This window comes from Heptranchias perlo, unplaced genomic scaffold (assembly GCF_035084215.1).
Source record: "Heptranchias perlo isolate sHepPer1 unplaced genomic scaffold, sHepPer1.hap1 HAP1_SCAFFOLD_73, whole genome shotgun sequence".
Lineage (NCBI taxonomy): Eukaryota > Metazoa > Chordata > Chondrichthyes > Hexanchiformes > Hexanchidae > Heptranchias > Heptranchias perlo.
In genome coordinates, this window is record NW_027139761.1 from 2,399,824 (window position 1) to 2,423,669 (window position 23,846).

Consider the following 23,846-nt stretch of genomic DNA (forward strand, 5'->3'; position numbering starts at 1 on the left):
AAAGAAGGTGCAGAAATGGATCCAGGGATGAGGGACTTCAGTTCCGCGAATAGACTGTAGAAACTCGGGATGTTCTCCTGAGAACAGAAAAGTTTGAGAGGAGATTTGATGGAAGTGTTCAAAATCATGACGGGTTTAGATAAAGTAAATAGAGAGAAACTGTTCCCATTGGCGGAAGGATCGGGAACCAGAGAGCACAGATTTAAGGTGATTGGCAAAAAACCAAAGGCGACATCAGGAAAAAAAAAGCAGCGACAAGTTCTAATCTGGAAGGCACTGCCTGAAAGGATGGCGGAAACAGATTCAATCGTGGCTTTCAAAAGGGAATTGGATAAATAGTAGAAGGGAAAAAATGCAGGTCTACGGGGAAAGAGAGAGGGAATGGGACTAACTGGATTGCTCTTACAAAAAGAAGGCACAGACTCAATGGGCCGAATGGCATCCTTCCAAACTCCAACGATTCTATGATTTGTCAAGCTCAAAGTGTTTGCTACTTCAGTGAGAGGTCCGTCTGTGCAAAGAACGAGCACTTCCGCGTTACAGTTCAGCAGTCCTTTCCTTGTTGGCTCCGGAATTAATACAAATACGGCCTGTGTTACTTTGTTGTTTAATTCAGAAATGGGGTAAATATCAGACAGAATAATAAGGCACTGCTGGGAATCGAACCGAGGACCTCTTGTGACGAACAAGGCAATTTGCCCAGCTTTTGCAAATTGATGATACAAATTAAGCTGCAACGACCCCACCTCCTCTTCCTGATCGCTACCTCTCACTGTCTGTTAGCGTTTGAGGCAGTTTGTCGTTTTCTATTTCTTTTGTCCATTTCGCTATGCTTACCGATACTATGGATCTCTCGCTGTGTTTACCGATACTCTGTATCTCGCTGTGTTTACCGATACTCTGTATCTCTCGCTGTGTTTACCGATACTCTGTATCTCTCGCTGTGTTTACCGATACTCTGTATCTTTTGCTGTGTTTACCGATATTCTGTATCTCTCGGTGTGTTTATCTCTCTGTGTCAATCGTGGGATGATTCTGAATAAACATTGTATTAAATGAGGAGTTTTGGACAATTCTCCCTCTGACACTGAGTAACCAATGAGCGAAACTTTATTATAAGATATTGTTTATTGTGAAAAAGCAAAGAAAACATTGCATTTTGAGCGATTGAGGTTCAGTTCTGTGCAAAAAGAAACTGAGACCACACGGTGTTTGCAACAAGCCGCCTTTTAAGTTGATGTCAGGCTCGCTAACATTGCAGCACGAGGTGTAGACACCGCGCTGATGATCTTCATGTGTATCCGGGCCTTTCAGACACTTCGTGCGGCACAGGAGCTTTCCAACCCCCTGGACACTGACACATCCGTCGAAGTAGCATTCACCGGCAGCACCGACATCTCGCCCCCTTTGCCAGACTTGAGCAAATTTAACGCTGAAAATACAAAACAGGACGTGTAGTGAGAGTGCGCTGTTGTTTTATAAAGTGTGGGAGTTCATATATGAGTGTGATGTTCACATATGAACTGTGGGTGTGTATTTTTGAGTGTGATGTTTAAATATGAACAATGGGTGTGTATATATGAGTGCGATGTTTATATATGAACTGTGGGTGTGTATATATGAGTGCGATATTTATATATGAACTGTGGGTGTGTATATATGAGAGTGATATTTATACATCAACAGTGGGAGTGTATATATGAGTGTGATGTTTAAATATGAACAATGGGTGTGTATATATGAGTGTGATGTTTATATATGAACTGTGGGTGTGCATATATGAGTGTGGTGTTTATATATGAACTGTGGGTGTGTATATATGAGTGTGATGTTTGTATATGAACTGTGGGTGTTTCTATATGAGTGTGATGTTTATGTCTGAATTGCGGGTGTGTATATATGAGTGCGATGTTTTTATTTGAATTGCGGAATAAACAGGAGCTGCAATTCCTCCTGGGCTTCTGTTTTCTTCTAAGACAATGATGCAAAGGGATACTTTGACAAGCGGCTGAAATCGCTCAGTTGGGAAAGCGTTGGACTGAAGGTTTAAAGGTACTTGGTTTAATCCCGAGTTTCGGCAGTTTTTGGTTGTTTAGTTTCTTCTTCCTTGCTTCGATTCTCGCATTTCATTACAGTGAAATTTGATACCCGCCACTGAAGGATTGGGGATGAAATGGAGAGACATCAAGGATGGGAAATATTTTTTCGTCTTGATTTAGTTTTTATTTCTCTGTTACCTTCTGCCTTTTTCTCTTGTTTTTCCCTCTCTCGGTGCCGGGGGACAATTTCATTTGATGCATTTGTCCGAAACCGATGCATTTTCCACATCTCGGGGCGGTCAGACCCGCTCTGTCTGTCTGTTGCTGCTGATGATCATTAATGGGAACAGGCCGCGAGTTAACCGTTTCTCTGCAAACCAGAGAAAGATAAATAAAAAGAAAGATGTGTTTCTCCGGCCCAGGGGCAAAGTTACAATGGATGTTATTCAATAACACTGTCCCCGTGAATTTGTCTGTGGACCTGTTTGTCAGGCTTGCATTTAAAAAGTTACAAAAACCCGAAATAAATAAAGTAAATTACAAGAATGGAATCCGTGATCATGACATTACGGCATACTCTTTGCAAATGAGCTAACCGGCGGTCCGAACGGCTGTTTAATTAATTGTTGTACCTGTATGCTGGTTGGTAGCGATTTCTGTATTGGACCCCGAAATCTCTCTGCGCCTCCACAGTTCCCTTTTTTCTCACCATTTAGAAAATAGCCTGATTTATCTTTATTAGATTTAAAGTGGATCACCTCGCTCTCCCCCACATTGAACTCTATTTGCCGCAGTTTTGCCCACTCACTTAATCGATTAATTCCCACTTTTCAACGTCCTGCTTCGATCCACATGACTTATTGCGCTACCAGAAGGCTGCGTGTTCAAATCACCGGGTAACCGTTACTTCTCGAGCTGATCGGATTCTGGATCGTTTCTGAATGAATGTTTCATCTGCTTTTTCTCAATAAACAGAACCTTGCTCTAAAGTCTGCTTCCCTGGTTCCCAAATTTCAGGAAGGCGTCTCATTCTGCCCTTGACTTTTGATCTTGACCTGCAGTTGAAACTTTTGCAAATAGGGAAATAAGTCGCCAAATCGCTCCACGTGAATCTGAAACGCTTTGGGAAGAAGTTCAGTGCAAACAATCAGGATTTAAAGGCACCTCAATGACCTGCACTTTCATTGAATGAGTTTTGTTCGCCTCTCGGCTTTCATCTCACTGAAGTGAAGAGTGTGACCGCCTTGTATCTGTCAGCGTGTAAGTGACGAGTTTGGGGTGAGCACGGGTCGTCTTTATTTTTGAAATCTCAACAAGCAACAGGGAAAAGAAACTTCGAATCAAACTGTCCCTGTCAGTGATGAATTGAAGTGAATATCGCTCCAAACAGATCTGGACAATGAGCAGTGCAGCCGCACAGGAGTCCCAAATCCACCTTCTCGCCACTCGGCAATCACAACTTTACTCCGGCCCAGTATCGCCACGCCGAAATCAAGTATTTCTCGAACACATTTTTTTTAACATCATAGTTACTGGTTTAATAGTGAAGACTACCGTCCGCTTCACTGTAAGTGCAAGAAACAACTTTGTAGACACCGTGTAGTGTCACAGAGCTGCTCCTCGGACCTGCTCATTTCATCTCATCTCATTTTCAGCAAACCTGAATATTACTGGAATAGAGAATGGCGAATCACAGCTCAAAAGGTCAATCCTCTCTACCACGAGGGGACTGAGTCTTCCAACATACGGTGGTTAATGGCAAGGTTGGCTTCATGTGCAGAAATAATACAGCACAGATTTTCACTCATGCAAGCTGCACACCCTTTATTTTGGAAAAGTAAACTGATAGTCAGACAGCTGTTATATTAATCGCGGCAAGCTGCAGCTTTAGCTCGGTGAATTAGTCCTTCAGCAACGACAAAGTTGTGTTTCTGTGGCGCAATTGTTTAGCGCGTTCGGCTGTTAACTGAAAGGTTGTTGGTTCAAGCTCCACCCGGTGGACGCTGGGTAGTAACTTTCACCTGAACATTCAATGTCTCGCGTTTCCAGCATTCGAATGTGTGTCCTGTCTGAACGAAAATATACAGGTGAAGTGCCTGAAGATTGGAGGGCAGCAAATGTTGTGCCTTTGTTCAAGAAGGGCGGCAGGGAAAAGCCTGGGAACTACAGACCGGTGAGCCTGACATCTGTTGTGGGTAAGTTGTTAGAGGGTATTCTGAGAGACAAGATCTACAGGCATTTGGAGAGGCAGGGACTGATTGGGAACAGTCAGCATGGTTTTGTGAGTGGAAAATCATGTCTCACGAATTTGATTGAGTTTTTTGAAGGGATAACCAAGAAGATAGATGAGGACTGTGCAGTAGACGTGGTCTACATGGACTTTAGCAAAGCCTTTGACAAGGTACCGCATGGTAGGTTGTTACATAAGGTTAAATCTCACGGGATCCAAGGTGAGGTAGCCAATTGAATACAAAATTGGATTGACGACAGAAGACAGAGGGTGGTTGTAGAGGGTTGTGTTTCAAACTGGAGGCCTGTGACCAGCGGTGTGCCTCAGGGATCGGTGTTGGGTCCGCTGTTATTTGTTATTATATCAATGATTTGGATGAGAATTTAGGAGGCATGGTTAGTAAGTTTGCAGATGACACCAATATTGGTGGCATTGTGGACAGTGAAGAAGGTTATCCAAGATTGCAACGGGATCTTGATAAATTGGGCCAGTGGGCTGATGAATGGCAGATGGAGTTTAATTTAGATAAATGTGAGGTGATGCATTTTGGTAGATCGAATTGGGCCAGGACCTACTCTGTTAATGGTAGGGCGTTGGGGAGAGTTATAGAACAAAGAGATCTAGGAGTACAGGTTCATAGCTCCTTGAAAGTGGAGTCACAGGTGGATAGGGTGGTGAAGAAGGCATTCAGCATGCTTGGTTTCATTGGTCAGAACATTGAATACAGGAGTTGGGATGTCTTGTTGAAGTTGTACAAGACATTAGTAAGGCCACACTTGGAATACTGTGTACAGTTCTGGTCACCCTATTATAGAAAGGATATTATTAAACTAGAAAGAGTGCAGAAAAGATTTACTAGGATGCTACCGGGACTTGATGGTTTGACTTATAGGGAGAGGTTGGATAGACTGAGACTTTTTTCCCTGGAGAGTAGGAGGTTTAGGGGTGATCTTATAGAAGTCTATAAAACAATGAGGGGCATTGATAAGGTAGATAATCAAAATCTTTTCCCAAATGTAGGGGAGTCTAAGACGAGGGGGCATAGATTTAAGGTGAGAGGGAAGAGATACAAAAGGATCCAGAGGGGCAATATTTTCATTCAAATGGTGGTGAGTGTCTGGAACGAGCTGCCAGAGGCAGTAGTAGAGGCGGGTACAATTTTGTCTTTTAAAAAGAATTTGGACAGTTACATGGGTAAGATGGGTATAAAGGGATATGGGCCAAGTGCAGGCAATTGGGACTAGTTTAGTGGTATGAACTGGGCGACATGGACATGTTGGGCCTAAGGGCCTGTTTCCATGTTGTAAACTTCTATGGTTCTACACCGTGAACATTGCCAGCTGAGTGCGTCTGATTTTCAACCATTTAATCTGCTGTCTGAAAAATATTCAAAACAAACGAGATTGGCTTGAAAGAATTCGGATTACTTCTTGTTTCCACAATGAATGACACTCCCTTTATTTTGGATAAGTAAAATGGCATTCACATTCCGACAGGTTTCAGTTGATTTGTGAGAGATCTTTCAAGGATCAATCTCTGGTTAAGGCGGCCTTTTTACCTCTCTCTCTCTGTTGGCAGAATCCAAAATGAAATTGGAGCTGGACTAATCAGGCACGAAATCAGGAATCACTTTAGCAAACAAAATACGGCCGGAAGCTGGAACTCTCTCATCCCAAAGGATGTGGATTGAGGCTCAATTCAAATTTTCAAGTCTGATATTGATAGATCTTTTTCCGGTTCGGTTACAAAGGGATATGAGTCCAAGGTGGGGAAACAGAGATGAATTACTGATCACCTCATGATCTAATTGAATGGGACAGCAGGCTCGAGGGGCTGAATGGACTTCTCCTGTGCCGATGTTACACTCCTGCTCAGTGCGGGGCTGGACGACTGGTAAGAGGCATCAGACTTGACTCCAGAATGAAAATCGGGTGTTCAGATTCAGCCACCTTGGGATTGTCGAACAAACTGAACTCCGACAGCAAAGTCACCACCTGCCTCTCTGCAATAATAGGATGAGAAGGAGCCCTGCCGCTGGCCCGGCAAGCTCAGTCGGTAAAGCACGAAATTCCTCACCTCAGGGTCTTGGGTTTAAAGCACATATTGGGAATTTTGAGTTCTATTTTTCACAGTGGGTGATGAAAGGTTATCTCCAGTTCATGAACTCCAGTTATTTTAACAGACACAACACTGAGCTGTGTGAAAGAAAATCGTGAGCGTTGCCAAATACACAGTCCCTCCCGATACTATCTTCTCATTCCTTCCACATGGGACACGCCCGATCCCGTTTCAATAGGTTTTATTTTTGCTGTTATTGAAAATGTTGATGATTAGGAAGTGCAATATTTAGAAGATGCGAACTCTGGATCCATTCGCCTCTCTGATACCTCCTGATACCTCCTGATACCCACTTACGCTCTTTGATACTCCCTGAGCTCCATATCTTCTCTGATACCGTCAGAGAGTCCGTTATCCTCTTTGAACCTTGTCAGCGCCCTTTACACTCTCTGATACCCGCAGTCCTCACCCATTGATACGCCCTGAGAGTCATTACACTCTCTGATACCCTCTGGCAGTCCTTCCCCTCTGTGAGATCTCAATATACTCTCTGAAACCCTCTGACTGCCCGCTCCCCTCTTTGAGCCCCCTTACACACTATGATGCCCTCTGATAGTACCTTCCCCTCTCTGAGATGCCCTTGCCTCAATGGATCGCCACAAAGAAGCGATTAGACGCACTGAGGCCTTCTCAGAACCCATTACCGTCCCTGCTATCAAAGTGCGGTGTAACTTCACAGGTGGATCTACCGGTCTGTGTTCAGGATGAGATCCAGAGTTTGAACCGTCGCTGCTGCTTCCGTCTCTGAGAGCTCTATCGGCGGTCGGGACCGATCTTCCTTCCATAAACTGGGTGTGGATGTATGAGTGCGCTGTTGATTTATAAACTTTGGCAGTTTCCGTATGACAGCGATGTTTGTATATGAACTGTGGGTGTATCTCTATGAGTGCGATGTTTATATATGAACTGTGGGTGTATCTCTATGAATATGATATTTATATATGAATTGTGAAATGAACAGAAGGGGCAATTCCTCCTGGGGTTATATTTTCTTCCACGACAATAACACAAAGTAATGTATGGGCGTAGAGCCGAAATAGCTCAGTTGGGAGAGCGTTAGACTGAAGATCTGAAGGTCCTTGGTTCAATCCCGAGTTTCGGCAGTTTTTGGTTGTTTACTATCTTCTTCCTCACTTCGATTCTCGGATTCATTGACAGTGAAATTTAATTCCCGCCACTGAAGGGTTGGGGATTGAACAGAGAGACATCAAGGATGGGAAATATTTATATCGTTTGTATTTGGCTGTTATTTCTCTGTTACCTTCTGCCCTTTTCTCTTGGTTTTGTCTCTCTCGGTGCCAGGTGACTATTTGATTTGTGCGAAACTGATCCATTTTCCACATCTCGGGGCGGTCAGACCCGCTCTGTCTGTCTGTTGCTGCTGATGATCATTCATGGGAACAGGCCGCGAGTTGAACGTTTATCTGCAAATTGGAGAAAGACAAATAAAAAGAAAGACGTGTTTATCCTGCCCAGGGGCAAAGTTACAACGGATGTATTTCAAAACACGGTCCCCATGAATTTTTCTGTGGATTTTCTTTGCAAAGCTTCGATTTCAAAAGTTACAAAAACGCGAAATAAATAAAGTAAATTACAAGAATCGAGCCCGTGATCATTATGTTACAGTATACTCTTTGCAAACGAGTTAACCGGCCGTACCAACGGCACATTAGGCTGTTTAATTAATTTTTGTACCTGCAGCGATTTCTGCACTTGGACCCCTAAATCTCTCTGCTCCTCCACAGCACCGAGTTTCTCACCATTTAGAAAATACTCTGATTTATCTTTCTTAGAGTTAAAGTGTATGACCTCGGTCTCCCCCACATTGAACTCTATTTGCCACAGTTTTGTCCACACACTTAATCTATCAATTCCCACTTTTCAATTCCCTGCTACCATCTGAGTTTCTTCCTGCGTCACCAGAAGGCTGCGTGTTCAAAACACGGGGTAACCGTTGCCTTTAGAGCTGATAGGGTTCTGTATCGTTCCGGAATGAATGTTTCATCTGCTTTTTCTCAATAAACAGAACCTTGCTATAAATTCTGGGTCTCTGGATCTCAAATTTCAGCAAATCGTTTCATTTTGCCCTCGACTTTTGATCTTGTGCTGCGGATGAAACTTTTGCAAAGAGGGAGAAGAAGTCCCCAAATCGCCCCACGTGTATCTCAAACGCTTTGGGAAGAAGTTCTGTGTAAACAATCAGGAATTTAAAGGCACCTCAATGACCTGCACTTTCATTGAATGACTTTTTTTCGCCATTGGAATCGACGAGAAATCGCTGTCGGCTTTCATCTCACTGAAGTGCAGAGTGTGGCCGCCTTGTATCGGTCAATGTGTTAGTGACGAGTTTGGGTTAAGCACGGGTCGCGTTTATTTCTGAAATCTCACCAAGCACCGGGGAAAAGAAATTTAGAATCAAACTGTCCCTGTAAGTGATGAATTGAAGTGAATATCGCTCCAAACAGATCTGGACAATGTGCAGCGCAGCCGCACAGGAGTTACAAATCCACCCTCTCGCCACTCGGCAATCGCATTAACTGAACGTTACTCTGGCCCGCGCTGAAATCGAGTCTTTCTCGGCCACATTTTTTCTTAACATAATAATTACTTGTTTAAGAGTGAAAATTGTCGTCCACTTCACTGTAAGTGCAAGAGACAACTTTGTAGACACCGCGTAGTGTCACAGACCTGCTGGTTTGTCCTGCTCATTTCATCTCATCTCATTTTCCGCAAACCTGAATATTACTGGAACAGAGAATGGCGAATCACAGCTCAAAAATCAATCCTCTCTTCCACGAGCGGACTGAGTCTTTCAACATACAGGTGTTTAATGGCAAGGTGAGTTCAATTTTCAGAAATAATACAGCACAGATTTTCACTCGTGCAAGCTGCACACACTTTATTTTGGAAAAGTAAACTGATTGGAAGAAAGCTGTTACATTGAGTGCGGCAACCCGAAGCTTCAGCTCGATGAAATAGTCCTTGAACATTTGCAAGTTCTGTATCTGTGGCGCAATTGGTTAACACGTTTAGCTGCGAACTGAAAAGTTGGTAGTTCGAACCCGCTGGAGGACGCAAAAGTAACCTTTTACCTTAACATTCATTGTCTCGCATTTCTTGGATTCGAATGTGTGTCTTGTCTGCCAGAAAATGTACCGCAAACATTGCCAGCTGAGTGCGTCTGATTTTCCACCATTTATTCTGCGGTTGGATAACAGGCATATGAAAAATATCCAAAAAAACGAGGTTGGCTTGAACGAAGTCGGAATACTTCTTGACAGAGAAGGTTCGAAGGTTGCAAGCGAGCTCCTTCACACTGACATGGATATTTCTGCAGTGAGCGACATCAGACTGTTTCCACAATGAATGTCACTCCCTTTATTTTGGAAAAGTGAAATGGTATTCACATTCCGACTGGTTTCAGTTGATTTGTGAGTGATCGTTAAAGGATCAATCTCCGGTTAAGGCGGCCTTTTTCTCTCTCTCTGTTGGCCGAATCCAAAATGAAATTGGAGCTGGACTAATCATGCAGGAAATCAGGAATCACTTTAGCAAACAAAATACGGCCGAAAGCTGTAACTCTCTCATCCCAAAGGATGTGGATTGTGGTTCAATTCATAATTTGAAGTCTGATATTGATAGATCGTTTTTCGATTCGGGTACCAAGGAATATGAGTCCAAGACGGAGAAACAGAGATGAATTGCAGATCAACTCATGATCGAATTGAATGGGGCAGCAGGTTCGAGGGGCTGAATGGCCTTCTCTTGTCCCGATGTTCCGATACTGCTCAGCGCGGAGGTGGACGAATGGAAAAAGACATCAGACTAACTCCAGAATGAAAAAACGGGTGTTCAGAAGTCGATACCCTGAGATTGTGGAACGAACTGAACTCCTGCAGCAAAGTCAACAGTTGTCTCTCTGCAATAATAAGATGGGAAGAATTTCAGCAATCGGCCCGGCTAGCTCAGTCGGTAGAGCATGAGACTCTTAATCTTCAGGGTTGTGGGTTCGAGCCCCACGTTGGGCGATTTGTGTTCTACTTTTCACACTCGGTGACAAAATTTTTCAAGTGCAACCTCTTGTCTCCAGATTCGAAACAGGCACAACCCTGAGCTGTGTGAAAGGAAACCGTGAGCGTTGCCAAATATCCACTCCCTCCCGATTCTACCTTCTCGTTCCCTCCACATGGGACACGGACAGGTTATCGGTTCAATTGGATTCACTTTTTGTTGTTATTAAAAATGTTGAAGGTCAGAAAATGTAATATTTAGGAGATGCCAACGCTGGAACAATTCGCCTCTCTGGTACCTCCTGATCCCCCCTTACCCTATTTGATTCGCCCTGTGCTCGTTATCATCGCTGATACGCTCTGTCTCTTACCTTCTCCGATACCCTCAGAGAGTCCATGATCCACTTTGAACCTTGTCAGCGCCATTCACCTGCTCTGATACCTATTGATTGCCCCAAACACAGATGCGCCCTGAGCCGACTTACACTCTCCCATACTCGGCAGTCCTTCCCCTCTCTCAGATCTTAAATCACTCTCTGATGCCATCTGACTTCCCGCTCTCCTCTTTGAGCCCCCTTACACTCTCTGATGCCCTCTGATAGTACCTTCCCCTCTCTGAGATGCCCTTGCCACAATGGATCGCCACTAAGAAGCGATTAGACGCCCTGAGGCCTTCTCAGAACCAATTACCGTCCCTGCTATCAAAGTGCGGTGTAACTTCACAGGTGGATCTACCGGTCTGTGTTCAGGATGCGATCAAAAGTTTGATCGGTCGCTGCTGCTTCCGCCTCTGAGAGCTCTATCGGCGGTCGGGACCGATCTTCCTCCCATAAACTGGGTGTGGATGTATGAGTGCGCTGTTGATTTATAAACTTTGGTAGTTTACGTATGACAACGATGTTTATATATGAACTGTGGGTGTATCTCTATGAGGACGATGTTCATATATGAATTGTGGAATGAACAGGAGGGGCAATTCCTCCTGGGGTTATATTTTCTTCCACGACAATAACACAAAGTAAGCGTTGGTTATAGAGCCGAAATAGCTCAGTTGGGAGAGCGTTCGACTGAAGATCTGAAGGTCCTTGGTTCAATCCCGAGTTTTGGCAGTTTTTGGTTGTTTACTTTCTTCTTCCTTGCTTCGATTCTCGGATTTATTTGCAGTGAAATTTAATTCCCGCCACTGTATGATTGTGGATTGAATAGAGAGACATCAAGGATGGGAAATATTTATATCGTTTGTATGTGGCTGTTATTTCACTGTTACCTTCTGCCTTTTTCTCTTGGTTTTGTCTCTCTCGGTGCCAGGTGACTATTTGATTTGTCCGAAACTGATCCATTTTCCACATCTCGGGGCGGTCAGACCCGCTCTGTTTGTCTGGTGCTGCTGATGATCATTAATGGGAACAGGCCGCGAGTTAAACGTTTCTCTGCAAACCGGAGAAAGACAAATAAAAAGAAAGACGTGTTTCTCCGGCCCAGGGGCAAAGTTACAATGGATGTTATTCAATAACACTGTCCCCGTGAATGTGTCTCTGGACCTGTTTGTCAGGCTTGCATTTTAAAAGTTACAAAAACCCGAAATAAATAAAGTAAATTACAAGAATGGAATCCGTGATCATGACATTTCGGCATAGTCTTTGCAAATGAGCGAACCGGCGGTCCGAACGGCTGTTTAATTAATTGTTGTACCTGTATGCTGGTTGGTAGCGATTTCTGCATTGGACCCCGAAATCTCACTGCTCCTCCACAGTTCCTTTTTTCTCACCATTTGGAAAATAGCCTGATTTATCTTTATTAGATTTAAAGTGGATCACCTCGCTCTCCCCCACATTGAACTCCATTTGCCGCAGTTTCGCCCACTCACTTAATCGATTAATTCCCACTTTTCAACGTTCTGCTTCCATCTCCATGACTGATTGCGCCACAAGAAGGCTGCGTGTTCAAATCACGGGGTAACCGTTACCTCTCGAGGTGATCGTATTCTGGATCGTTCCTGAATGAATGTTTCATCTGCTTTTTCTCAATAATCAGAACCTTGCTCTAAAGTCTGCATCCCTGGTTCCCAAATTTCAGGAAGGCGTCTCATTCTGCCCTTGACTTTTGATCTTGACCTGCAGTTGAAACTTTTGCAAAGAGTGAAATAATTCGCCAAATCGCTCCACGTGAATCTGAAACGGTTTGGGAAGAAGTTCAGTGCAAACAATCAGGACTTTAAAGGCACCTCAATGACCTGCACTTTCATTGAATGAGTTTTGTTCGTCTCTCGGCTTTCATCTCACTGAAGTGAAGAGTGTGACGGCCTTGTATCTGTCAGCGTGTAAGTGACGAGTTTGGGGTGAGCACGGGTCGTCTTTATTTTTGAAATCTCACCAAGCAACAGGGAAAAGAAACTTCGAATGAAACTGTCCCTGTCAGTGAAGAATTGAAGTGAATATCGCTCCAAGCAGATCTGGACAATGAGCAGCGCAGCCACACAGGAGTCCCAAATCCACCCTCTCGCCACTCGGCAATCACAACTTTACTCCGGCCCAGTATCGCCACGCTGAAATCAAGTATTTCACGAAAACATTTTTTTTTAACATCATAGTTACTGGTTTAATAGTGAAGACTACGGTCCGCTTCACTGAAAGTGCAAGCGACAACTTTGTGGACACCGTGTCGTGTCACAGAGCTGCTCCTCGGACCTGCTCATTTCATCTCATCTCATTTTCAGCAAACCTGAATATTACTGGAATAGAGAATGGCGAATCACAGCTCAAAAGGTCAATCCTCTCCACCACGAGGGGGCTGAGTCTTCCAACATCCGGTGGTTCATGGCAAGGTTGGCTTCATGTTCAGAAATAATACAGCACAGATTTTCACTCATGCAAGCTGCACACCCTTTATTTTGGAAAAGTAAACTGATGGTCAGACAGCTGTTATATTAATCGCGGCAAGCTGAAGCTTCAGCTCGGTGAATTAGTCCTTCAGCAAATACAAAGTTGTGTTTCTGTGGCGCAATTGTTTAGCGCGTTCGGCTGTTAACTGAAAGGTTGTTGGTTCAAGCTCCACCCGGTGGACGCTGGGCAGTAACTTTCACCTGAACATTCAATGTCTCACGTTTCCAGCATTCGAATGTGTGTCCTGTCTGAACGAAAATATACAGGTGAGGTGCCTGAAGATTGGAGGGCAGCAAATGTTGTGCCTTTGTTTAAGAAGGGCGGCAGGGAAAAGCCTGGGAACTACAGACCGGTGAGCCTGACATCTGTAGTGGGTAAGTTGTTAGAGGGTATTCTGAGAGACAGGATCTGCAGGCATTTGGAGAGGCAGGGACTGATTGGGATTAGTCAGCATGGTTTTGTGAGTGGAAAATCATGTCTCACGAATTTGATTGAGTTTTTTTAAGGGGTAACCAAGAAGATAGATGAGGGCTGTGCAGTAGACGTGGTCTACATGGACTTTAGCAAAGCCTTTGACAAGGTACCGCATGGTAGGTTGTTACATAAGGTTAAATCTCACGGGATCCAAGGTGAGGTAGCAAATTGGATACAAAATTGGATTGACGACAGGTGGTTGTAGAGGGTTGTTTTTCAAACTGGAGGCCTGTGTCCAGCGGTGTGCCTCAGGGATCGGTGCTGGGTCCGCTGTTATTTGTTATTTATATTAATGATTTGGATGAGAATTTAGGAGGCATGGTTAGTAAGTTTGCAGATGACACCAAGATTGGTGGCATTGTGGACAGTGAAGAAGGTTATCTGGATTGCAACGGGATCTTGATAAATTGGGCCAGTGGGCGGATGAATGGCAGATGGAGTTTAATTTAGATAAATGTGAGGTGATGCATTTTTGGTAGATCGAATCGGGCCAGGACCTGCTCCGTTAATGGTAGGGCGTTGGGGAGAGTTATAGAACAAAGAGATCTATGAGTACAGGTTCATAGCTCCTTGAAAGTGGAGTCACAGGTGGATAGGGTGGTGAAGAAGACATTCAGCATGCTTGGTTTCATTGGTCAGAACATTGAATACAGGAGTTGGGATGTCTTGTTGAAGTTGTACAAGACATTAGTAAGGCCACACGTGGAATACTGTGTACAGTTCTGATCAACCTATTATAAAAAGGATATTATTAAACTAGAAAGAGTGCAGAAAAGATTTACTAGGATGCTACCGGGACTTGATGGTTTGACTTATAGGGAGAGGTTGGATAGACTGAGACTTTTTTCCCTGGAGATTAGGAGGTTTAGGGGTGATCTTAAAGAAGTCTATAAAATAATGAGGGTCATAGATAAGGTAGATAGTCAAAATCTTTTCCCAAAGGTAGGGGAGTCTATGACGAGGGGGCATAGATTTAAGTTGAGAGAGGAGAGATAAAAAAGGATCCAGAGGGGCAATATTTTCACTCAAAGGGTGGTGAGTGTCTGGAACGAGCTGCCAGAGGCAGCAGTAGAGGCGGGTACAATTTTGTCTTTTAAAAAGCATTTGGACAGTTACATGGGTAAGATGGGTATAGAGGGATATGGGCCAAGTGCAGGCAATTGGGACGAGCTTCCTGGTATAAACTGGGCGACATGGACATGTTGGGCCGAAGGGCCTGTTTCCATGTTGTAAACTTCTATGATTCTATTCCGTGAACATTGCCAGCTGAGTGCGTCTAATTTTCCACCATTTAATCTGCTGTCTGAAAAATATTCAAAAAAAACTTGATTGGCTTGAAAGAATTCGGATTATTTCTTGTTTCCACAGTGAATGACACTCGCTTTATTTTGGAAAAGTAATATGGTATTCACATTCCTACAGGTTTCAGTTGATTTGTGAGAGATCTTTCAAGGATCAATCTCTGGTAAAGGCGGCCTTTTTATCTCTCTCTCTCTGTTGGCAGAATACAAAATTAAATTGGAGCTGGACGAATCAGGCAAGAAATCAGGAATCACTTCAACAAACAAAATAATGCCGGAAGCTGGAACTCTCTCATCCCAAAGGATGTGGATTGAGGCTCAATTCAAATTTTCAAGTCTGATATTGATAGATCTTTTTCTGGTTCGGTTACCAAGCGATACGAGTCCAAGGCGGGGAAAGAGAGATGAATTACTGATCACCTCATGATATACTTGAATGGGACAGCAGGCTCGAGGGGCTGAATGGTCTTCTCCTGTACCGATGTTACACTCCTGCTCAGTGCGGGGCTGGACGACTGGTAAGAGGCATCAGACTTGACTCCAGAATGAAAATCGGGTGTTCAGATTCTGCCACCTTGGGATTGTCGAACAAACTGAACCCCGACAGCAACGTCACCACCTGCCTCTCTGCAATAATAGGATGAGAAGGAGCCCTGCCGCTGGCCCGGCGAGCTCAGTCGGTAAAGCACGAAATTCCGAACCTCAGGGTATTGAGATTAAAACAAATATTGGGGGTTTTGAGTTATATTTTTCACAGTGGGTGATGAAAGCTTCAAAGTGCAACCTCTTATCTCCAGTTCATGAAATCCAGTTATATAAACAGACAAAACACTGAGCTGTGTGAAAGAAAACCGTGAGCGTTGCCAAATATCCAGTCCCTCCCGATACTATCTTCTCATTCCTTCCACATGGGACACGGCAGATATCGTTTCAATAGGTTTCATTTTTGCTGTTATTAAAAATGTTGATAGTTAGGATGTGTAACATTAAGAAGATGCCAACTCTGGATCCATTCGCCTCTCTGATACCTCCTGATACCCATTTACCCTCCTTGATTCTCCCTGATCTCCTCATCTTCTCTGATACCCTCAGAGAATCCATTATCCTCTTTCAACCTTGTCAGCGCCCTTTACAGTCTCTGATACCCGCAGTCCTCACACACTGATACGCCCTGAGAGTCCTACCACTCTCTGATACCCTCTGGCAGTCCTTCCCCTCTGTGAGATCTCAATATACTCTCTGATACCCTTTGACAGCCCGCTCCCCTCTTTGAGCCCCGTCACACTCTCTGATGCCCTCTGATAGTACCTTCCCCTCTCTGAGATGCCCTTGCCCCAATGGATCGCCACTAAGAAGCGATTAGACGCCCTGAGGCCTTCTCAGAACCCATTACCGTCCCTGCTATCAAAGTGCGGTGTAACTTCACAGGTGAATCTACCGGTCTGTGTTCAGGATGAGATCCAGAGTTTGATCGGTCGCTGCTGCTTCCGCCTCTGAGAGCTCTATCGGCGGTCGGTAACGATCTTCCTCCTATAAACTGGGTGTGGATGTATGAGTGCGCTGTTGATTTATAAACTTTGGTAGTTTACGTATGACAGCGATGTTTATATATGAACTGTGGGTGTATCTCTATGAGTGCGATGTTTATATATGAACTGTGGGTGTATCTCTATGAGTGCGATGTTTATATATGAACTGTGGGTGTATCTCTATGAGTACGATGTTTATATATGAACTGTGGGTGTATCTCTTTGAGTGCGATGTTTGTCTCTGAACTGTGGAAGAAACAGGAGGGGCAATTCCTCCTGGGGTTATATTTTCTTCCACGACAATAACACAAAGTAAGCACTGAGTGTCGAGCCGATATAGCTCAGTTGGGAGAGCGTTAGACTGAAGATCTGAAGGTCCTTGGTTCAATCCCGAGTTTCGGCAGTTTTTGGTTGTTTACTTTCTTCTTCCTTGCTTCGATTCTCGGATTCACTTGCAGTGAAATTTAATTCCCGCCACTGAAGGATTGGGGATTGAATCGAGAGACATCAAGGATGGGAAATATTTATATCGTTTGCATTTGGCTGTTATTTCTCTGTTACCTTCTGCCTTTTTCTCTTCGTTTTGTCTCTCTCGGTGCCAGGTGACTATTTGATTTGTCCGAAACTGATCCATTTTCCACATCTCGGGGCGGTCAGACCCGCTCTGTCTGTCTGTTGCTGCTGATGATCATTCATGGGAACAGGCCGCGAGTTAAACGTTTATCTGCAAATTGGAGAAAGACAAATAAAAACAAAGACATGTTTATCCTGCCCAGGGGCAAAGTTACAACGGATGTAATTCAAAAAATGGTCCCCGTGAATTTTTCTGTGGATTTTCTTCGTAATGCTTCGATTTTAAAAGTTACAAAAAGGCAAAATAAATAAAGTAAATTACAAGAATCGAGTCCGTGATCATTATGTTACAGTATACTCTTTGCAAACGAGTTAACCGGCCGGACCAACGGCACATTAGGCTGTTTAATTAATTTTTGTACCTGCAGCGATTTCTGTACTTGGACCCCTAAATCTCTCTGCTCCTCCACAGCACCGAGTTTCTCACCATTTAGAAAATACTCTGATTTATCTTTCTTAGATTTAAAGTGTATGACCTCGGTCTTCCCCACATTGAACTCTATTTGCCACAGTTTTGTCCACACACTTAATCTATCAATTCCCACTTTTCAATTTCCTGCTACCATCTGCGTTTCTTCCTGCGTCACCAGAAGGCTGCGTGTTCAAAACACGGGGTAACCGTTGCCTTTAGAGCTGATAGGATTCTGTATCGTTCCGGAATGAATGTTTCATCTGCTTTTTCTCAATAAACAGAACCTTGCTCTAAATTCTGGTTCTCTGGTTCTCAAATTTCAGCAAATCGTTTCATTTTGCCCTCGACTTTTGATCTTGTGCTGCGGATGAAACTTTTGCAAAGAGGGAGAAGAAGTCCCCAAATCGCCCCACGTGTATCTCAAACGCTTTGGGAAGAAGTTCTGTGTAAACAATCAGGAATTTAAAGGCACCTCAATGACCTGCACTTTCATTGAATGACTTTTTTTCGCCATTGGAATCGACGAGAAATCGATGTCGGCTTTCATCTCACTGAAGTGCAGAGTGTGGCCGCCTTGTATCGGTCAATGTGTTAGTGACGAGTTTGGGTTTAGAACGGGTCGCGTTTATTTCTGAAATCTCACCAAGCACCGGGAAAAAGAAACTTAGAATCAAACTGTCCCTGTAAGTGATGAATTGAAGGGAATATCGCTCCAAACAGATCTGGACAATGTGCAGCGCAGCCGCACAGGAGTTCCAAATCCAACCTCTCGCCACTCGGCAATCGCATGAACTGAACTTTACTCTGGCCCCTGTCACCGCGCTGAAATCGAGTCTTTCACGGCCACATTTTTTCTTAACATAATAATTACTGGTTTAAGAGTGAAAATTGTCGTCCACTTCACTGTAAGTGCAAGAGATAACTTTGTAGACACCGTGTAGTGTCACAGACCTGCTGGTTTGTCCTGCTCATTTCATCTCATCTCATTTTCCGCAAACCTGAATATTACTGGAACAGAGAATGGCGAATCACAGCTCAAAAATCAATCCTCTCTTCCACGAGCGGACTGAGTCTTTCAACATACAGGTGTTTAATGGCAAGGTGAGTTTAATTTTCAGAAATAATACAGCACAGGTTTTGACTCGTGCAAGCTGCACACATTTTATTTTGGAAAAGTAAACTGATTGGAAGAAAGCTGTTACATTGAGCGCGGCAACCTGAAGCGTCAGCTCGATGAATTCGTCCTTGAACATTTACAAGCTCTGTTTCTGTGGCGCAATTGGTTTGCGCGTTCGGCTGTTCAACTGAAAAATTGGTGTTTCGAACCCAATAGAAGGACACTAAAGCAACCTTTTACCTTAACATTCATTGTCTCGCATTTCTTGGGTTCGAATGTGTGTCTTGTCTGCCAGAAAATGTACAGCAAACATTGCCAGCTGAGTGCGTCTGATTTTTCACCATTTATTCTGCGGTTGGATAACAGACATCGGAAAAATATCCAAAAAAAACGAGATTAGCTTCAACGAAGTCGGAATACTTCTTGACAGAGAAGGTTCGAAGGTTGCAGGCGAGCTCCTTCAGAATGAATCACACTGACATGGATATTTCTGCAGTGAGTGACATCAGACTGTTTCCACAATGAATGTCACTCCCTTTATTTTGGAAAAGTGAAATGGTATTCACATTCCGACTGGTTTCAGTTGATTTGTGAGAGATCGTTAAAGGATCAATCTCCGGTTAAGACGGCCTTTTTCTCTCTCTCTGTTGGCCGAATCCAAAATGAAATTGGAGCTGGACTAATCATGCAAGAAATCAGGAATCACTTTAGCAAACAAAATTCGGCCGAAAGCTGGAAGTCTCTCATCCCAAAGGATGTGGATTGAGGCTCAATTAAAATTTTCAAATCTGATATTGATAGATCTTTTTCCGGTTCGGTTACCAAGGGATATGAGTCGAAGGCGGGGAAACATTGATGAATTATTGGTCACTTCATGATCTAATTGAATGAGACAGCAGTTTCGAGGGGCTGAATTGCATTCTCCTGTAATGAATTTCCTCTCCTGCTCAACGCGGGGCTGGGCGACTGGTAAAAGGCATCAGACTGACTCTAGAATGAAAAGCGGGTGTTGAGATTCAGCCACCTTGGGATTGTCGGACAAACTGAACCCCTACAGCAACGTCACCACCTGCCTCTCTGCAATAATGGTATGAGAAGGAGCCCTGCCGCTGGCCCGGCTCGCTCAGTCGGTAAAGCACGAAATTCCTAATCTCAGGGTTGTGGGTTTAAACCACACATTGTGCATTTTGTGTTCTATTTTTCACAATGGGTGATGAAAGGTTCAAAGTGCAACCTCTTATCTCCAGTTGTAGAAATCCAGTTATATAAACAGACACAACACTGAGCTGTGTGAAAGGAAACCGTGAGCGTTGCCAAATATCCAGTCCCTCCCGATGATATCTTCTCATTCCCTCCACATGGGATACGGCAGATACCGTTTCAATCGGCTTCATTTTTGCTGTTATTAAAAATGTTGATGGTTAGGATGTGTAATATTTAGAAGATGCCAACTCTGGATCCATTCGACTCTCTCATACCTCCTGAGGCCACCTTACCCTCTTTGATTCTCCCTGAGCTCCTTATCTTCTCTGATACCCTAAGAGAGTCCATTATCCTCTTTGAACCTTGTCAGCGCCCTTTACACTCTCTGATACCCGCTGAGTGCCCCTCACATCCTGATACGCCCTGAGCGTCCTTAAACTCTCTGATACGCTCTGGCAGTGCTTCCACTCTGCGAGATCTCACTATACTCTCTGATACCCTCTGACTGTCCCTTCCCCTCTCTGAGTTGCCCTGGCCCCAATGGATCGCCACCAAGAAGCCATTAGACCCCCTGATGCCTTGTCAGTTCCCATTACCGTCCCTGCTATCAAAGTACGGTGTAACTTCACAGGAGAAACTCCCGGTCTGTGTAAAGGATGAGATCCAGAGATTGTTCGGTCGCTGTTGCTGCCGCCTCTCCCACTCTGATTGCTCTTTTGGTAGTCGGTCCTGATCGACCTCCATTAAACTGGGTTTGGATCGACTCGTGCGCGATCGATTTATAAACTTTGAGAGTTTATGTTTGACAGCGATGCTTTTATATGAATTGTGGGTGAGTATATTTGAGTGCGATATATTCTATGCACTTTGGGTGAGTATATATGAGTGCGATGTTTATATGTGAACTGTGGGTATGTATGTATCAGTGCGATGTTTAAATATGAATTGTGGAATGAACAGAAGGGGCAATTCCTCCTGGGGTTATATTTTCTTCCACGACAATGATACGAAGTAAAAATTAGATGTGGAGCCGAACTAGCTCAGTTGGGAGAGCGTTGGACTGACGATCCCGAGGGTCCTTGGTTCAATCCCGAGTTTGGCAGTTTATGGTTGTTTAGTTTCTTCTTCCTTGCTTCGATTCTCGCATTTTTTTACAGTAAAATTTGATGCCCGCCACTGAAGAATTGGGGAGGGCATAAAATATGTCCGCCCCACAAATGACATTGAACCAAAATATGCAAACAGATATTGAAGCACCCAGAATGAACTGTCCCAATCTATTGTTCCAAGATTCCGACCCATTGCTGCAACATTCCAGTCGATTGTTCCAAGATTCCGACCCATTGCTGTAACATTCCAATCGATTGTTCCAAGATTCCGACCCATTGCTGTAACATTCCAATCTATTGTTCTAAGATTCTGACCCATTGTTTAACATTCCAATCTATTGTTCCCAGGTTCCGATCGAGTCTCTCCCTCTCTGTAGAGCCGCTAATCCCTGTTCGTGCCGGAGGTAATCCTCCCACTGACACTATGGGATAACACATTGAATGTAGTCGTTTATTTATAGCACAGGAAAACATTCCAGTGAGACAATTAGGGCCCATGGAGATTTACATTAATTTCAGTCACTGAACAAACAGAGTCGGTTAGCAACTTTAAACTGAAAGAATATGACATCAAAACATATATTTAATGAAATATTACACAGATGGAAAGCTCAAAGCCCAGTATATTATTTTAATAAATATTTGGAACAATAGAAACTATGAGACCCGCGGTCTGGCAGCATTGAAGCTGGATTATTGCTTCTGGCTGCTGGTACAATTGTACTTGTTTGTTGAAGCTTCCTATACTTGGATAGAGTTGCTACAGTACATAAAGAGCGGTTTGGCAGGTCTTACATTGTTGGTGTCATTTACAACAGTGCGCTGAACAAGATTCCTGGCAGCCATGGGTGACCTGCTGGGGCTCTCGTTGGCCAGAAAAGACGACTGGGAGCACGCAGAGAGGTCACGCAGAGCAGATTAACCCGCGAGGAGAAGGAGGAGGAGGAGGTGCAGGGCACTGAGCAGGAGGCCGCATTTCATGAAGGCCTTCAGGGAACAATACTCTTATCTCAACATAAGCAGAGGTCAGTGCATCCGATGGCTGAAGTTCATGGAAGAGGTCGTGCCGGAGATTTGTCAACTGCTGCAGCCTCAGAGCAGGGCAAGGACAGCATTGCCTGCGGCTGTCAAGGTAATCACAGCGCTGAACTTTTAGGATCTGGATCCTTTCAGGCCGCTACTGACGATGTGAGCAACATCTCACAGTTTGCAGTACACTGCTACATAAGGGAGGTCACTGATGCACTGTACGAGCTGTGTAAAAGGTTCATCACATTCCCTCTTGACCGAGATAAGCAGAATGAACGAGTTCGAGGGTTTGCAGGCTTCCCCATGGTGCAATTGACTGCAACCACATTGCCATGTGTGCTCCACATATCAACTCGGCCATCTTCGTGAACAGAAAGTGGTTTCACTCCTTCAATATACAATTGGTGTGCGACCACACGCAACTCATCATAAAGGTCAATGCCCGCTATCCTGGCACCAGCCATGACGCTTTCATTACACGGCAGTCCAACCAGCACGGCAGGTCAAAGGCTTGCTATTGGGCGACCAGATATATGCCCACATGAGGTGGCTCATGAGTCCGGTCGGGAATGCACGCACACACGCAGAGCAGTCCTACAGACGGAGGCATGCAGCCACACAAAACGTCATCGAGCACACTGTCGGTGTCCGAAAGCAATGCTTCCGTTGCCTGGTCCATTCTGGAGGAGCACTCCGCTGATTCGGTGTCAAGATTCGGCGTTGCATGCTGCACAACCTCGCACTGATGAGGGAACAGCCCTGGCTACCGCCGATCTGGCGAGAACCTAAGCAGCAGGCAGAGAAAGAGGATGGAGAGCAGGAAGAGGAGGAAGTGCAGGAAATGGAGGACGGGCCAAGGAGGCAATAAAATGCAAAGGCCCTGTCTGCCAGGACTCTGCTTGCTCACCTTATTAATGAGTGATATCAGTAACCTCAACAACATCGCCCAAGCCACAAACAAAAGTCGGACACTCCCCATCTGTCCTCACCCAATCGTCTTCCTCATCATTACACATCGCTTCCTCCTGCAGCGCCGAAATAAAAAGTACAATCAACAACTTTCAGGCTTGGGCTGATAAGTGGCAAGTAACATACGCGCCAGACAAGTGCCACGCAATGACCATCTCCAACAAGAGAGAGTCAAACCACCTCCCCTTGACATTCAACGGCATTGCCATCACCAAATCCACTAATATCAACATCCTGGGGGTCATTAACACTGTGGCTAAAAGAGCAGGTCAGAGGCTGGGTATTCTGCAGTGAGTGACTCACCTCCTGACTCCCCAAAGCCATTCCACCATTTACAAGGCACAAGTCATGAGTGTGATGGAATACTCTCCACTTGCCTGGATGAGCGCAGCTCCAACATCACTCAAGAGGCTCGACGCCATCCAGGACAAAGCAGCCCACTTGATTGGCTCCCTATCCATCACCCTAAACATTCACTCCCTTCACCACCGCCGTAATGTGACTGTAGTGTGTACCATCCACAGGATGCACTGCAGCAACTCGCCAAGGCTTCTTCGATAGCACCTCCCAAACCCGCGATCTCCACCACCAAGAAAGATAAGGGCAGCAGGTTCATGGGAACAACACCACCTGCATGTTCTCCTCCAAGTCACACACTATCCCGATTTGGAAATATATCGCCATTCCTTCATCGTCGCAGGGTCAAAATCCTGGAACTCTCTTCCGAACAGCAGTGTGGGAGAAACTTCACCACACGGACTGCAGTGGTTCAAGAGGCGGCTCACCACCAC

The 23,846-nt window shown here is 44.6% G+C and overlaps 5 non-coding genes across 5 annotated transcripts; all 5 read left to right on the forward strand.

Annotated features, from left to right (window-relative positions):
* Positions 1-7,417: 7,417 nt before the first annotated feature.
* Positions 7,418-7,490, forward strand: trnaf-gaa (transfer RNA phenylalanine (anticodon GAA)). The gene has a single exon. It is a non-coding gene; the product is annotated as a tRNA-Phe (tRNA).
* A 2,851-nt stretch (positions 7,491-10,341) lies between these two features.
* Positions 10,342-10,415, forward strand: trnak-cuu (transfer RNA lysine (anticodon CUU)). Its single transcript has one exon. It is a non-coding gene; the product is annotated as a tRNA-Lys (tRNA).
* Positions 10,416-11,433: 1,018 nt separating this feature from the next.
* On the forward strand, positions 11,434-11,506 carry trnaf-gaa (transfer RNA phenylalanine (anticodon GAA)). Its single transcript has one exon. It is a non-coding gene; the product is annotated as a tRNA-Phe (tRNA).
* Positions 11,507-16,913: 5,407 nt separating this feature from the next.
* Positions 16,914-16,986, forward strand: trnaf-gaa (transfer RNA phenylalanine (anticodon GAA)). Its single transcript has one exon. It is a non-coding gene; the product is annotated as a tRNA-Phe (tRNA).
* A 3,990-nt stretch (positions 16,987-20,976) lies between these two features.
* trnav-gac (transfer RNA valine (anticodon GAC)) lies at positions 20,977-21,051 on the forward strand. Its single transcript has one exon. It is a non-coding gene; the product is annotated as a tRNA-Val (tRNA).
* The last annotated feature ends 2,795 nt before the right edge of the window (positions 21,052-23,846 follow it).